The sequence below is a fragment of the Protopterus annectens genome, chromosome 6.part0 (assembly GCF_019279795.1).
Source record: "Protopterus annectens isolate FY-2018-M chromosome 6.part0, PAN1.0, whole genome shotgun sequence".
NCBI lineage: Eukaryota > Metazoa > Chordata > Ceratodontiformes > Protopteridae > Protopterus > Protopterus annectens.
In genome coordinates this window covers 1,726,848,663-1,726,863,590 of record NC_056737.1, presented here as the reverse complement: position 1 = coordinate 1,726,863,590, position 14,928 = coordinate 1,726,848,663, and positions in this window count along the sequence as shown.

Here is a 14,928-nt window from a genome sequence, read left to right as displayed (position 1 = left end):
AGAGCAAAAATAAGAAAACTTATATTTAAAAATATTTCCCTTAAACTTTAAAAGAGTGAAAAGCAACATTTTTAGAGCAACTGCAGTAATTGTGAGTAGTATTATTAATTCCATAAGAAGGCTAGGTATACTGGAATGATGTGCTAGATATAATTTGGATTTTATTATGTTAGAGGATGTAGGATTCATGTCAAGTGAAGAAAGAATGCAAACAGAAAAAAAAAATCTGTGTTGGAAATATAATATAATATAGACCCTAGGAAGTGAAGGTTGTTCTAGAGTTGGCGTGCTGTGTAAAAAAACAGTAAAAATACTAGATGTAGCATTGGTAAGGATGAGAGCGTTAACTGTTGTGGATGTTAGATGTGGAGAATATGTTCACAGAATTATAGCATTATGTGCCTCTATAACTACAAGGAAAGAGAGAAACTGTTTCAACAAATATTAGACTATGTGGTGGTTAACATGAAAATTTTAAGTGCAGGGGGCTTTAATTGTGATATAAAGGGAAATGTAAAAGGAAAGGGGGAAGATTAAAAAATACAAGAAGTGATAACGTGATAAATTAACTATGTGGAACAAAAGTCAATGGACTTATAGAAGATGGGCACTTGGATCTGAAATTGATTATTTTGCATTATCAGAAGGTTTGAGGGTAGCAGATGGTAATACAGTTGCAATGGGTTTTTCAGACCATTTAGCAATATCCATGATGGTGATGGTAGAAAGGTAATATATTTAAATAGGAAAGGGAACAAAAAGAGTAAATGAGAAATTATGGGATGAAACTGGAGAGTGGGAAGTATTGCAGTTATAAAAGATCATATAATCACGAAGGATATCTATAAAAACCGTTCTGAATGGTAGACTCAATTTAAAAAGAAGTATGAAGAGTGTTTTTTTTTCCCAATGGCAGGATGTTCTAAGAAAGTTAGAGAAAGTGAAGTATGGGAAATATATAGCAATGTATCAGAGAATTTAGAGAATAATATAAGAGATTATTATGATATGAGAAAAAGAAATATGTAAACAAAGTCTAGAAAAACAGAAGATATTACTATTTAGGCAGATCTATTATTTACAAGGAAGAAGGGAGGAGGTGTCTGCATTTTTGGGTAAAATCATAAAAGATGATACAGTATAGAGAGACAAATGAAAATGTGAAAGGAGAGGTAAAAAGAACACAAGAGCGCAATATGAGTACCATAGTACACCATGTGGAAAATATGTATAAGAGTAAAAAGAAGGAAATAAGAGAGAATGGAAAGTAAAAAGTACAAAATTAGTTAAGGAAGAATTTGAAAAAGAAATTACTATTAGTGAATTGGATGAAGTATCGAGGAAAGTAAATAGTGATTCAGTATTAGGCTACCAAGGTCTATGGTGTGGAATGTACAAAAAAAATAACGTATTAGAAAAGATAGTTAAATGGCTGAAAGCAAGTTTGTTTATATAGTGGGATATTAAAATTTATACGGAAAAAAGATTAGAAGAATGAAATAAAAAATTGAGACCCATCACAATAAATAACACGGAAGATATATATATATATATATATATATATATATATATATATATATATATATTTTTTTTTTTTTTTTTTTTTTTAATGACAATAGTACAGCTGAGAATGATAGGAAGGATGAGGGTATAGAAGAAAATATATATGGTATAAAAGGGAAGGGATGTCAAGAATTGGTACTGGTTGTAAGAGAAATAGTGGATACTATTATAAATAAAAGAGAGGGTATGAAATTTATGGTAGGCGATAATAGCAGGATATTTGATACAGTGGGCCATGATGGTTTTTAGGATCTTATGGAGAAGTATGGAATAGGTAATATAATTAAGAGAGTGTGTTACATCAACATATCAAAATAATAGAGTGAGAGTGTTAGTGAATGGGTGGCTGAGTAAAAAAATATGCATGAAGTGTGGTATAAGACAAGGATGTTCCATGAGTACAATATTGCTTGCACTGGTAATGAATGTGATGCTGAGCAAAGAAGCTTATAAAATGAAAGATTCTATATATGTGATACAAAATCAGGTGGTGATTCCAGTAGTTTTGACCTATGCAGACAATATAGTTGTAGTTGCTAAGAGCAAAATATGGAGGAAGGAAGTGTTGGTTTGTCTGAACAAATGTTTAAATGAAATGAGAATGACCTTGAATAAAGATAAAAGTAAGGGTTTGTGTGATGTAGTGAAAATCGAGGGTATGTATTTTTTAATGAATGAAGTATCTTTGCTAGGGAAGAGGTTGGCAAGGAAGAAGTGGGATTGTCAGAGAGATGAAGAAAGTAGACAGGAATATAAGGAGATGAGGTGCATGGCAAAGAGAGAGGTGGCGAAGGCTAAGGATAAGGCATATGAAAAGTTGTATGAAAGGTTGGACACTAAGGAGGGAGAAAAGGACCTGTACCAATTGGCTAGACAGAGGACCAAGCTAGTAAAGATGTGCAGCAGGTAAGGGTTATAAAGGATAATGAGGGAAACATACTCACAAGTGAGGAGAGTGTGTTGAGCAGATGGAAAGAGTACTTTGAGGGGTTGATGAATTAAGAGAATGAGAGGGAGAAAATGTTGGATGATGTGGGGATAGTGAATCATGAAGTGCAATGGATTAGCAAGGAGGAAGTAAAGATAGCTATGAAGAGGATGAAGAATGGAAAAGCTGTTGGTCCAGATGACATACCTGTTGAAGCATGGAGGTGTTTAGGTGAAATGGCAGTGGAGTTTTTAATCAGATTGTTTATTGAAATCTTGGAAAGTGAGAGGATGCCTGAGGAATGAAAAAAAAGTGTTTTAGGTTCATAGGTTCATACTAGGCTATCTGCCCTAGGGCATTTATAAGCCTAGCCAGAATGTGTTTGGCTTTCGCCACCCATTTTAAATTTATTTTGCTAGGCCCTTTTTCGAGGTTAGTATACTGTGCCTCTGTCTAACAGTGACACAGAAGTGATACCCGGAGTAAACCTACGATCTCCCATCCACTCATCAAGACTCCTCTTGAAGAGAGTCAATGAGGGACTCTGCCTAACCTGGACTGGGATTTTATTCCAGAGTGAAGGGAGCCTCTGGGTTATGAATCTGTCCCTCCAGCATGTCCTATTTATTTCAGTGCTGAGGTTCAAGTCTCGGCGTGTAGCTCGATGGGATTTGGATTTTCTGAGGTGCAGCATGTCCATTAATTCCGGGTTGGACATGGCTTTATACGTCAGGCACAGATCGCCTCTGAACAGGTGGTATGCTACTGAATAGAGCTGGAGTTTCTTTAACTGGGCAGCATGTGGCATCTGTTTGAGCCCTTTGATCCTCTTGGTGAGGTACTTTTGGGGTCTTTCCAGTTGCTGCAGGTGTCTGGTAAGGTACATCCCAAAAGGGGCATTGTACTCAATTATGGGCCTGATGAGGGATGAGTAAAGAGGCACAATGACCTCCCCTGATCTAGATGTGAATCCCTTCATGATTAGGTGGGCTATATAAAATGTTTTTCTAACCACTTTGGCCACGTGGTTGTCAAATGAGAGATTGCTATCAACTTGGGTCCCCAGGTCCCTAATGACTTTTTCTGTACTTAATGGATTACCACCTATGTGGTAATTTGTGGGCACTTTGTTTTTGCTAAAGGGGATGAATATACACTTTTTGGCATTTAGCTTGAGGCCATGGCTCTGGAACCAGTTGTCTGTTTCTATGAGGCCCTTGTGGAGGATGCTTGTGTCGGCTGGAGAGTCGATTATGGCACCCAGTTTGCAGTCATCTGAGAACTTGGTCAGCCACAGTCCTTCTGTGTTGGCCTGTACCTCCGAGAAATATATACCGAACAAGAGAGGTCCCAGGACTGAGCCTTGTGGGACACCACTTGTAACTGGTTTGGAGTCTGACATGGCTCCAGCAATTCCAACCATGTGGGTTCTGTCCTTGAGCCAGTTTGCAATCCATCTAGTGACATAGGGGTTTATATTTAAGCTGGTGAGCTTATCTATAATGCCCAAGTAGGGTATTGTATCGAAGGCTTTTGTGAGGTCCAGGTAGGCTGTGTGGACCACCTTCCCCTCGTCAATGGCCTTGGTGACTGTTTCAAAGAAATCAACCAGGTTTAAGAGGCAGGATCTGCCCTTAACAAAGCCGAACTGGGTAGGATCCAGTGTCTGTAGGTCCCCAATATCTTTATTTATGAGGTCCATGATGATCCTTTCCATAGCTTTGCAGACCAAGCTAGTCAGGCTTATGGAGCGATAGTTTCCAGGATCCGTTGAGGCACCACCTTTATGGAGAGGGACCACTGTTGCTGTACGCCACTCTTTGGGCACATATCCTGTAGTAAGGCTGAGATTGAACAGTAGCTTTATGTTTGGATTTAGCTCTTCTTGGAGTTCATGTAGGACGCAGCCCGGGACACCGTCTGGTCCCATTGATGCTGTGTTTTTTGCTTTGGAGAGGGCGGCTCTTACCTGAGCATCTGAGATGTTAGGGGGGCACCACTCTGCTGGGATAGATATTTGCCCTTTTGGTGGGGAGGGGGGGAGAAGTTTGCGCTGAACCTGTCAGCTAGGATGTTGGCAATGTCTGTGGGTTCAGTGTATTTTTTGTCATTTTGGACTAATTCTGAGCATATCTGGGAATTACCACCCGGGTTCCTAACATAACTAAAGAAAGCCTTGTGATTATCCTTAGTGTCCTGTGCAATTTTTCTCTCAAAGCTGGTCTTAGACAATTTTATGAGTCCCCGTAGTTTTTTGCTAATACTGATCAGTGATGCCTTCCCTTTTTGGGATTTTGCTCTATCATTTAATAGCTTCCTCCTTCTATTGTATAGTTTGTTTATGGCTGGGGTCCACCAATTTATAAGAATAAGGGTGATGTGCAGAGCTGTAGTAACTACAGAGGTATTAAACTGATCAGTCGCAGCATGACATTATGGGAAAGAGTAGTGGAAGCTAGGTTAAGAAGAGATGTGATGATTAGTGATCAACAGTATAGTTTCATGCTGGGAAAGAGCACTACAGATGCGATGTTTGCTCTGAGATTGTTGATGGAGAAGTACAGAGAAGGTCAAAAGGAGTTGCATTGTGTTTTTGTAGACTTAGAGAAAGCATATGACAGGGTGCCTAGAGAGGAGTTGTGGTATTGTATGAGGAAGTCGGGAGTGTCAGAGAAATATGTAAGAGTGGTACAGGATATGTACAAGGGTAGTGGTAAGGGCTGCAGTGGGAGTGACGGATGCATTTAAGGTGGAGGTGGGATTACATCAAGGATCAGCTCTGAGCCCTTTCTTATTTGCAATGGTGATGAAAAGGTTGACAGACAAGATCAGACAGGAGTCCCCATGGACTATGATGTTTGCAGATGACATTGTGATCTGTAGTGAGAGTAGGGAACAGGTGAAGGAGACCCTGGAGAGATGGAGATATGCTCTAGAGAGAAGAGGAATGAAGGTCAGCAGGACTAAGACAGAATATATGTGTGTGAATGAGAGGATGTATAGAGGAATGGTGAGGATGCAAGGAGTAGAGGTGGCAAAGGTGAATGAGTTTAAATACTTGGGGTCAATAGTTCAGAGTAATGGTGAGTGTGGAATAGAGGTGAAGAAGAGAGTACAGGCAGGATGGAGTGGGTGGGCAAGAGTGTCAGGAGTGATTTGTGACAGACGAGTACCAGTAAGAGTGAAAGGGAAGGTCTACAAGAGGGTAGTGAGACCAGCTAAGTTATATGGGTTGGAGACAGTGGCATTGACAAAAAGGCAGGAGTCAGAGCTTGACGTGGCAGAGTTAAAGATATTAAGATTTGCACTGGGTGCGACGATGGTGGACAGGATTAGGAATAAGTTTATTAGAGGGTCAGCCCAGGTTGGAAGGTTTGGAGACAAAGCCAGAGAGGCAGGATTACATTGGTTTGGACATGTGCTGAGGAGGGACGCTGAGTATATTGGTAAAAAGATGTGAAGGATGAAGCTACCAGGTAACAGGAAAAGAGGAAGGCCTAAGATCAGGTTTATGGATGTGCGAGAGAGGACATGCAGGTGGTTGGTGTGACAGAGCAATGATGCAGAGGACAGGAAGAAATGGAAACATGATCCGCTGTGGTGACCCCTAACAGAAACAGCTGAAAGAAGATGATGATGATCTTTGCTAGGGATAACATTTGGTAAAAATGATATAGTCATGATGCAATGGGTTTGATCAAATAAATGAAAGAAATATGTCTTCTGTGAAAGACTTATATATTAGCATCCAGTAACTAGGTTCATCTGGCGAAATGTGTATTAATGAGACAAGTAGCATATATGTCAAATGTTTAAATGATCCCAGAAAAAGTTTGAAAAGGAGATTGTGCAACTGATGTTTTCTTTTTTATTTGATTCAAGATTAAACCCAGTGAAAAGAGATGTGTTGCATGAGTGAAACTGAAGGAAGTTTGGGGTTACTAAATCTAGTCTGTTATTTTGCTTTTTCAAACCTGTATAGACTATTAAAGTTCATAAAGGAAGAAAACAGGAAATTAATAGTGAGAATGTTTATACATCAGCAGAAAAAGTTCTGGGAAATGATGAAAATAAAAAAGAGAAAAAAAAGAAAAAGAATATGTGAATGAAGAAATTAAAAATGATTAAAAATGCTAACATGAAAAATAAAAATTGATGCTATAGAGAAAGATAAAAGGATGTGGTATTATAATGTGATGAAAGAATATTGTTATGCAAATCCATGGGAAATTTTAGTAGAAGAAGTGATTAAAGTCATACCTCTCAAACTCTTAAAGCAAGAAATCTAGATAAAGCCATAAATAAAAGTGGGACAGAGGCCCAAATATAGGAACAAATTTTAAATATTACTCTTATAAGTTTAGAAAGTTGATATAATAACATGTTTTACATTAGCATGAAATTTCTGAATTGTATGAAGTCTGAAAGTCAAATGTCTGTCATTAGTTGTTTAACTTTTATTTTTAATGAATTGTCACTGTTTTGCCAGAAAACCACAATTTTATGAAAAAACGATGAAAAATATGAAGCAAAAATCTGGACATTCTGTGAAAATCTGTACAGTTGAGAGGTATGATTAAAGCCATTAAAGTAAGGAAAAGTGGTGTACCAAAATAGTAGTCTAGCATGATTTCCTGTGGAGATGGGTAACAAATAAGTTACGAATAAGGGTGAATATACCATATAAAAAATAAGTTGAAAGAGGTTGTTTATTTTATGGGAAGGAAGAGAAAACAGAACTTTTTCTAAATTATAAAAGAGTGGTGATACTCTGGAAAAACTGTGAAGAATTTTTTTAGAATATTTATATGTAAGCAGTATAGATATGAATATGATTACGTGTGGATATTATAAGAGCAAGAAGAAAGAATATGTGACAAGGGCAGAGTGAATTTATTTTATGTAATATTAGTTATTTGAAATGAAAGACTGAATTACATTTTGTTTAATGGGAAATGGATTTTAACAGATATATTGTGAAAAATTAGATTATGGTTATGGAAGAAGGAGTGTGGGTCAATTATATAAGAATACGAATGAGGATGCTATAAGAAAACTGATAAATAACAGAAAAATAGAATTCTGTATATATGTCCCTGTAAGTATGTCCATTTTATAAATATGTAAAGATATAATTAGAAAATCCTTCTATGTGACCCATCTGATCACGAAAGGGTTTGCATCAAGATCTAAGGATGTAATGGTGCCCCTCTACTCTTCCCTCATCAAACCCATTATTGAGTACAATGCACCAATTGGAATGTACCTGGCTAGACATCTCCAGCAGCTGGAGAGACCACAGAGGTACCTAACCAAGAGAATTACTGGCCTCAAACAGTTGCCCTATGCAGCACGATTGAAAAAGCTAAGACTGTTCTCTGTTGCATACCGCTTTCTCAGAGGTGATCTCTGTCTAACGTACAGAGCCATGTCCAACCCAGAATTGTTGAACATGCTCCATCTTAGCAAAACCAAATCTACTTGAGCTACACGCTCTAGGGATATAAACCTCAACACAACAATGAATAGAACATGCTGGAGGGATAGATTCCCTTCGCAGAGACTTCCCTTACTATGGAACAGGGTCCCGATCTACATAAGACAGAGCCCCTCACTATCACTCTTCAAGAGGAACCTTGATGAGTGGATGGGTAACAGAAAGTTCACACCGGGATCACACCAACAGCACTACTAGATAGGGGCCAAGGGTACTAGCTGCTAGTACAAGGGTCTAGGGAACTACTAAAGGGGCGGTGAATACCGCACAACGTGGCTGGGCTAATATATGCCTTCGGGCAGATAACCCAGTACCAACCTGTGAACCTATAAATAATGTTTTTTTATGTTGGTAATAAAGGACCCATACTTATCCTGTAGGTGAGCAAATGGGAGCTGCTTTAGGAGGGTGGAGATGCACAGTGGAAAGTGATGACAGAGGTGTTTCTGTGGATGAAGCTGTTACGATTGCAAAAGAAAATGTAATGAATAATATAAATGCTTTGGGTAGTATTTACTATAAGCAAAAGTCGTTGCCCTTCATGAAAGAGGTCTAAAAAATGAAGTCTTGTGACAATGAATTGAAGGAAAAATAAACTTTTAATGAAATGACATTATCTTGGTCAGTGAATATGAAAAGGTACGTTTTACTTGATGAAAGTAGTGGGATAGTTTTCATTGAGGTACTAAAAGAAGGAAGTGGAGAAAGTTTGTTCAGAGCATGGTGATTCTGCCTGGGAATTCAGAGTGATTGTAAGAGTGAGTAGTTGTAAAACAAATTAATGAGGTGATGTTTCTGTGTCAGAAAACAACTTAGAAGCACCTAAAAATATATGCTGCTAGGATTCCAATGAGAATTAGACTCTGAGGCACATCTGAGACTTCTAAATGACATTCCAAGACATGTTCATAAGAATTTTACCATGCACATATTTTCACATACATGTTCTTCATACTAACTGCTGCAGTATACTAAGCTATTATATGGGGCATATCCTGTATAGGATATAACAACTAGACACCTTCCAAAGCTTCACAGCACCTGCCATGCACCCAGACCATTAGTGAACTTGAACTGAGCTGACTAAATATACAAGCTTGGGTGCCCAGCCCTTCAGAGCTTTCCTGCCGCTGAAGAGAGCTCTCCTCTGCAGGCTTTCAAGGATCAATGGTAAACCTGTGCTGTTTGATTGCTGAGCAGATGAGTTCCCTTTAGGGAAAACCTTTTCTCATATTATATGTAATGTTTTTATGTTTTAACATACATTGCTATATGGGAAAGTATTCTTTTAAGATAGGAATATGTGCTTTTATTGACATACAACTTTGTTCTACATTTAAAAGGGAGTTCAGTTTTATGTTTGACAGTTTAAAAGTTGCTTGAAATATTTTAGAACCATTTTCTGTGTTGAAACTATGTTTAAATTAGTATTTAGGGCTGGTATAGTGCATCAAAGTGCTTTCATACTGTGTTTGCATTTCAAAAGTGACTGATTTTAGACTACTTTAGACATTTTACCTTCTTGTGCTGATTAGTTTTCATAGGAAAGAAACACCATTTTCAGCTTGACTAAGGAGCATACTGCCAATCCCATGGTTGGTCCTTCTTCAAGCCACAAAAAGAAAAAGAAAAAGTTAACTTAACAGCCATTGCCACTGCAGCAGGCTAGAAATTTGCCTCAACAACAGGCGGGTGATTGTGGTTTGGCCATAGCTCTTTCCTCAGATCACTCCCCCCCCCCCCCCGGCTCCCTTTTCTGTTACCTGTGCAGCCACTATGGAACAGGGGTTAGCCACATCTTCTACAGCTGCTGGGATTTCCTTAGTTGGCAAGGGAGAAACACTTTTGTTGTCAGTACTAGAAGAAGGGGTTGAGAAGGTGCCCCTGCTTCACTAGAATATTGTGCCCAACTCTGGAGAAGCCATAGCTGCCATTTAAAATCCTATTTTCCCTATTTATTTATTTTTTTTGTGAAAAAGAAACAGAATACTAAACATATATCTTCTTCTGCTCCTGTTTCCTTGGACAGGAGTGGTTTATTAAGTCTGACTCAGGGTCTTGTGCAAGTTATTGTCCATTATTATCAGAAGGTTTCTTGTAAGAGAAAAAGGAATTCTTCTTTTTCTCAAGAGATTCACGAAAATGAAACAGGAGAGTAATGTGATGGGACAGATATTTTTTCACCTCAGAGGCAGGGTTGCCAGATTTCATATCAACCAGGTAGGGACGACAAAAAAAAGTGAAAAGCAAAAAAAAGGTCTTTAATGCGGAACAGAGTTCCACATGAACAGTAGATACGGGCCAATCAAAAATCGCTAAACACGGAGCTACTTCTGTTTAATGCGGAACACGAAGCTCCGTGTTTAGCGATTTTTAATTGGCCTGTATGCCAGGTATACGGGCCAATCAAAAAAAAAAAAAACAAACAAAGCAGAGGCTGGCCGGGATTTAAACCGGCAGGGTGGGACTCGGGATCAGACTGCTGATCTCGGGACAGTTCCGCCCAAATAGGGACATCTGGCAACCCTGCTCAGAGGAGAGCATGTCATCTGAATCTCTCTTCCAAATATTCTCTGTTTCCAGAATGCATCAGTGTTTAAAAATGAGGGAACACTGAAGTTTCTCAGATTCTCAGAAAATACTACAAAATGTTACAAATGTCATTCCAAGAACCTCTTCCCATCTCCCCAGTTCTGTCAGCACTGGAGGGTGTGTTTGTCAGAGCCTGTGGTTTCCCTGACGGCCAGCATGCCACACCTAAGAAAGCAGATAGAATGTACAAGGTTCCTAATTTTTCAAACTTCTGTGCACTCAGTCCAGCCCTGATCTGGTAGCTGCAGCTTGCGTATTTTGGTAATTCTAATCCATCTCCTTCTGACAAGGATGGTAAAATAATAGATCTGTTTGGGGGAAAAGTGTGTGGTTCTGTAACTTTAAATTTTGGAATGTTTGCATTACCAGGTTCATATATTAAAGTTTATTGTAATTGTGAAAGCATGAGGAAAGTTTTATCTGTATTTCCTTCCTTTGAGGAAAAATCTGTTTTATGTGGTTTAGCTTCTTCTATTTCCCAGTTCACTATTCATTATTCAAGGTATATGAATGACTGCAGATACTATAACCAGGGCTGTTGCCACTGTGTTCAGGAGGTTTGCCTGACTTGAGCTCTCATATAATCTCTCAGAGGATGTAAAAAGTAGATTTTAAATTTATCTTTGAATAAACATTTAGTTTTTGGTCCCTCTGCTGCAGAGGTTATGAAAAATGTGACGAGAGCTGTAAAGTGATACAGGGAATCTCATCAGATTCTTCTGCACTCCCTCTCCAAAGATTCCAAAAGTTTTTCTGGTCTCTCATCCAATTTTTCACAAGAATTAAAACCAATAGCCTCAGCAAAATGCTGGTAAGCAAGTGTTTAGAAATAATGACAGGGATGTTCTTAAAATAAAGGAGGACCCCACAGAGCAAAGGGCAGTCAAAAAAGTCAGAATGACTATGTAAGAGTCCCTGTCCCCCCACTTCCACCTTGGCAATTCCTTATCATTTAACCCTTCCAGAAAGTCTAAATTTCCATTCAGCTCTTTGGCAAATTATTATTTTCAGACAAATCAGTTTTGAGACTGATTCAGCAGGGGTACAGATTGCAGTGGGAAGAATTCCTCCCCTTTCTAGGGAATTATTCCACATCCACCTGACCAAACTCCTCTGTCCCCTCCTGTCCTACAGCATATTATTTCTCTGGGCTAATAGAAACAGTTTTCATTGAGGAAAAGGTTATTATTCAAGAGTATTTCTGGTACCAAAGAAAGAAACACTTGAAGAACAATTCTTGACCTTTCTTCCTAAACCAGTTTGCGATAGTGCCCAAGTTCAAAATACTTTCACTACAAAATTTATTAGCTCTTCTTCATCATTTGAGGTTTTTAGTAATCTTAGATTTTAGAGATCCTTATCATCACATTCCTATCCATCCAGCCATCAGATGTTTGTTAAGGTTTTATGTGTCCGGATAACATTATCAGTTATCTGCCTTAACCTTTGTACTATCCGCTGCTCCAAGAGTGTTCACAAAGTATCTACTTCCAGTTATAGTTCATTTCAGGCTACAGGGAATTCACATTACTGCATATTCAGATCACTTGCTTATCTTTGCAGAGCCTTTTTAAAATTGTGAGGAATCTTTCACTTGGATGAGAAATTTCCTATGCAGGCTGGGATTCCAAGAGAATATTCAAAAGCCTTTTTTGACTCCATCACACAGGATTATGTTCCTGTGGTGTTTGCTAGATTCCTCAGTGCAAACAGTTTTCTTCCACAGGAAATAATAGTTCCATATTTAGATGTATTTCAATCTTTTTTTCACTCAAACTCTGTTCCCTATGAGGGAAAACCTCTGGAATCTGGGTCTCACTGCATCTCTGATTTTCATGATATCCCTGGCAAGACTTCACATGAGAAAGACACAATCTATTTGGTTTCAGATTCTAGTTATGGGATTTGTGGGAAGATAAAATTGATTTGTGAAGACATCAAATATCTCTAATTCCAGATCTCCTCATCCCCCTTCCTGCTCCAAACCTATCACACATCACAAGCACATGCGACTTTGCTTGACGAGCAGCATCAAGGGGGTAAAAGTGCAAGGCATCTGGGGCAACAAACACAGACACAAACACATAAATGTAAAAGATATGCATGCCCTTATCAAGGCACTCAATGAAGGAATCACCTTCAGTCCGCAGGACCATTTCGAGTTATTATGGACAATGCCATTGTTTTTGGGTGCACAAGCAAGCAAGAGGGAAGCAGATCTTGTCACCTATGCAAACTAGCTGTGCTAGTATGGGATATACAGTATCTTTGCAGCACATTCTCACTCCACAGGCTTCCTATATTCCATCACAGCAAAACTGTGTGGCAGACAAGCTGAGCAGGATAAAGGTAGACCCTCATAAATGGAAACTAGATCAGGGTTTTCTAAAGATTGATTCATTTGTGTTGAGTTCCCCAAGTAGACTTTTTGCTGCCACAAAGAAAAATCATCCAGCAAAATTCTGTTCGAGGACTCATTGAAAGAAGGCCTGGAAAAGAGATTCCTTTTCTTTTGTTTCCTTTGAACAGAAATGTTCCTGTATGTTTTTTCACCCTTTCCACCGATATCTAGGACACTTCTGAAAATTCAGAAGGAATCCCCCAAGATCATTGTGGTAATGCCCTTCTGGCCCAAGAAACAGTGATTCTCCCTTCTTTTGGAGTTGGCCAAGGACAATTACCACAAGCTTACTCACAGAATGGGTCTATACAAGAACTAAAGTGTTTGATACATCCTGACCCCAAACAACTTCAACTGACTGCCTTGATGATAGGATCTTAATAGCTTTTAGGCACCTATTTACTTAGGACATGCAGCAGATACTGATGGAGCCAAGAAAACCACCTACTAGAAAATCATATATCAGTGAATGAAAAAGATTTTCTAGTTGATGACAACAACATAATCAGCAACCACTCTTTCAAGGCATTGTGGTCAAGTCAAAGTATGTTTTTTTTTCAGATACACATTTTATTCAAGCATATAATAAAAAGTGTTATTGTCAGTGTGGCGATATGGGCTACTTGATAAAAGACTGTATGATCATATGCAAGAAAATTGGCAAAGATGAACATTTCTGGTTTGACTGTGAAGTTCTGAGTGACATTATAGAGAGGGATGCAGTGAAGGGGAAGAAATTAATGTGCAGTACTCTGTTTTGTCTGTTGCTTCTCATAATACATATATATGTTATTAAACTAGGGGGGAAGAGGTTGATAATATTATGGAAAATGTAACTGAAAATGTTTAAAAGAAGTAAGAATATGTGCACTGTATTGAGTCAGGATGAAAGTGATGTTGGCCAGGAAGTAAAATAAGACACTGGAACATGTTTTAGGCCAAAAGTCGAAAAAGAAAGAAAGATAAAGCCAAAACAAAAGAAATTACAAAAATGTGCGTGTGTGTGTGTGTGTGTGTGTGTGTGTGTGTGTGTGTGTGTGTGTGTGTGTGTGTGCAGGGGGGGGGGTAACTTAGTACTTATTTACTTAAATTTAAATGTCATTAAGAATTATGTAAAATAATTATTAGGTTCATAGGTTCATAGGTATGTACTAGGCTAATGGCCCTGGAGCCTTTACAAGCCTAGCCCATAGAAGTGCCCTGACATCGTGCCGCCCGACGTTAGTTCCCAGTGCCTCTATCAAATAGATCCACTGGAGTGATCCCCAGGTAGAACTTTCTATTTCCCATCCACTCATCAAGATTGCTCTTGAAGAGGGCCACTGAGGTGCTCTGTTTGACATGTATGGGAAGTCTATTCCAAAGCATGGGCAGTCTCTGGGTTATTAACCTGTCCCTCCGGCATGTTCTGTTGATTGTGGTAATGAGGTTGAGGTCTTTGGAGCATGTGGTATGGAGGGATAGGGATTTCTTTAGATGTAGCATTTCTAACAGAGCTAGGTCAGACATGGCTTTGTAAGTCAAGCAGAGATCACCTCTTAGTAGACGATATGAGACAGAGAATAGCTGGAGTTTTTTGAGTCTGTCCATGCAGGACATGTGTTTAAGGCCTAGGATCCTCTTTGTGAGGTACTTTTGTGGTCTTTCCAGCTGTTGCATGTGTCTAGTGAGGTACATGTCAAATGGGGCATTATATTCGATGAATGACCTAATGACGGAAGAGTAGAGAGAGATGATGACCTCTGTCTTCCTGGATGCAAAACCCTTGGTAATGAGATGTGCCACAGTGAAGGACTTTCTGATCACAGTGGCAATGTGGTGGTCGAAGGAGATGTTGCCATCAACCTGTGTCCCTGATCTCTTATAATGCCTTCAGTTTTCAGTAGGCTCCCATCGATATGGTAGTTAATGGGAAATTAGTTTTTCCCAAAGGGGATGACTACGCAT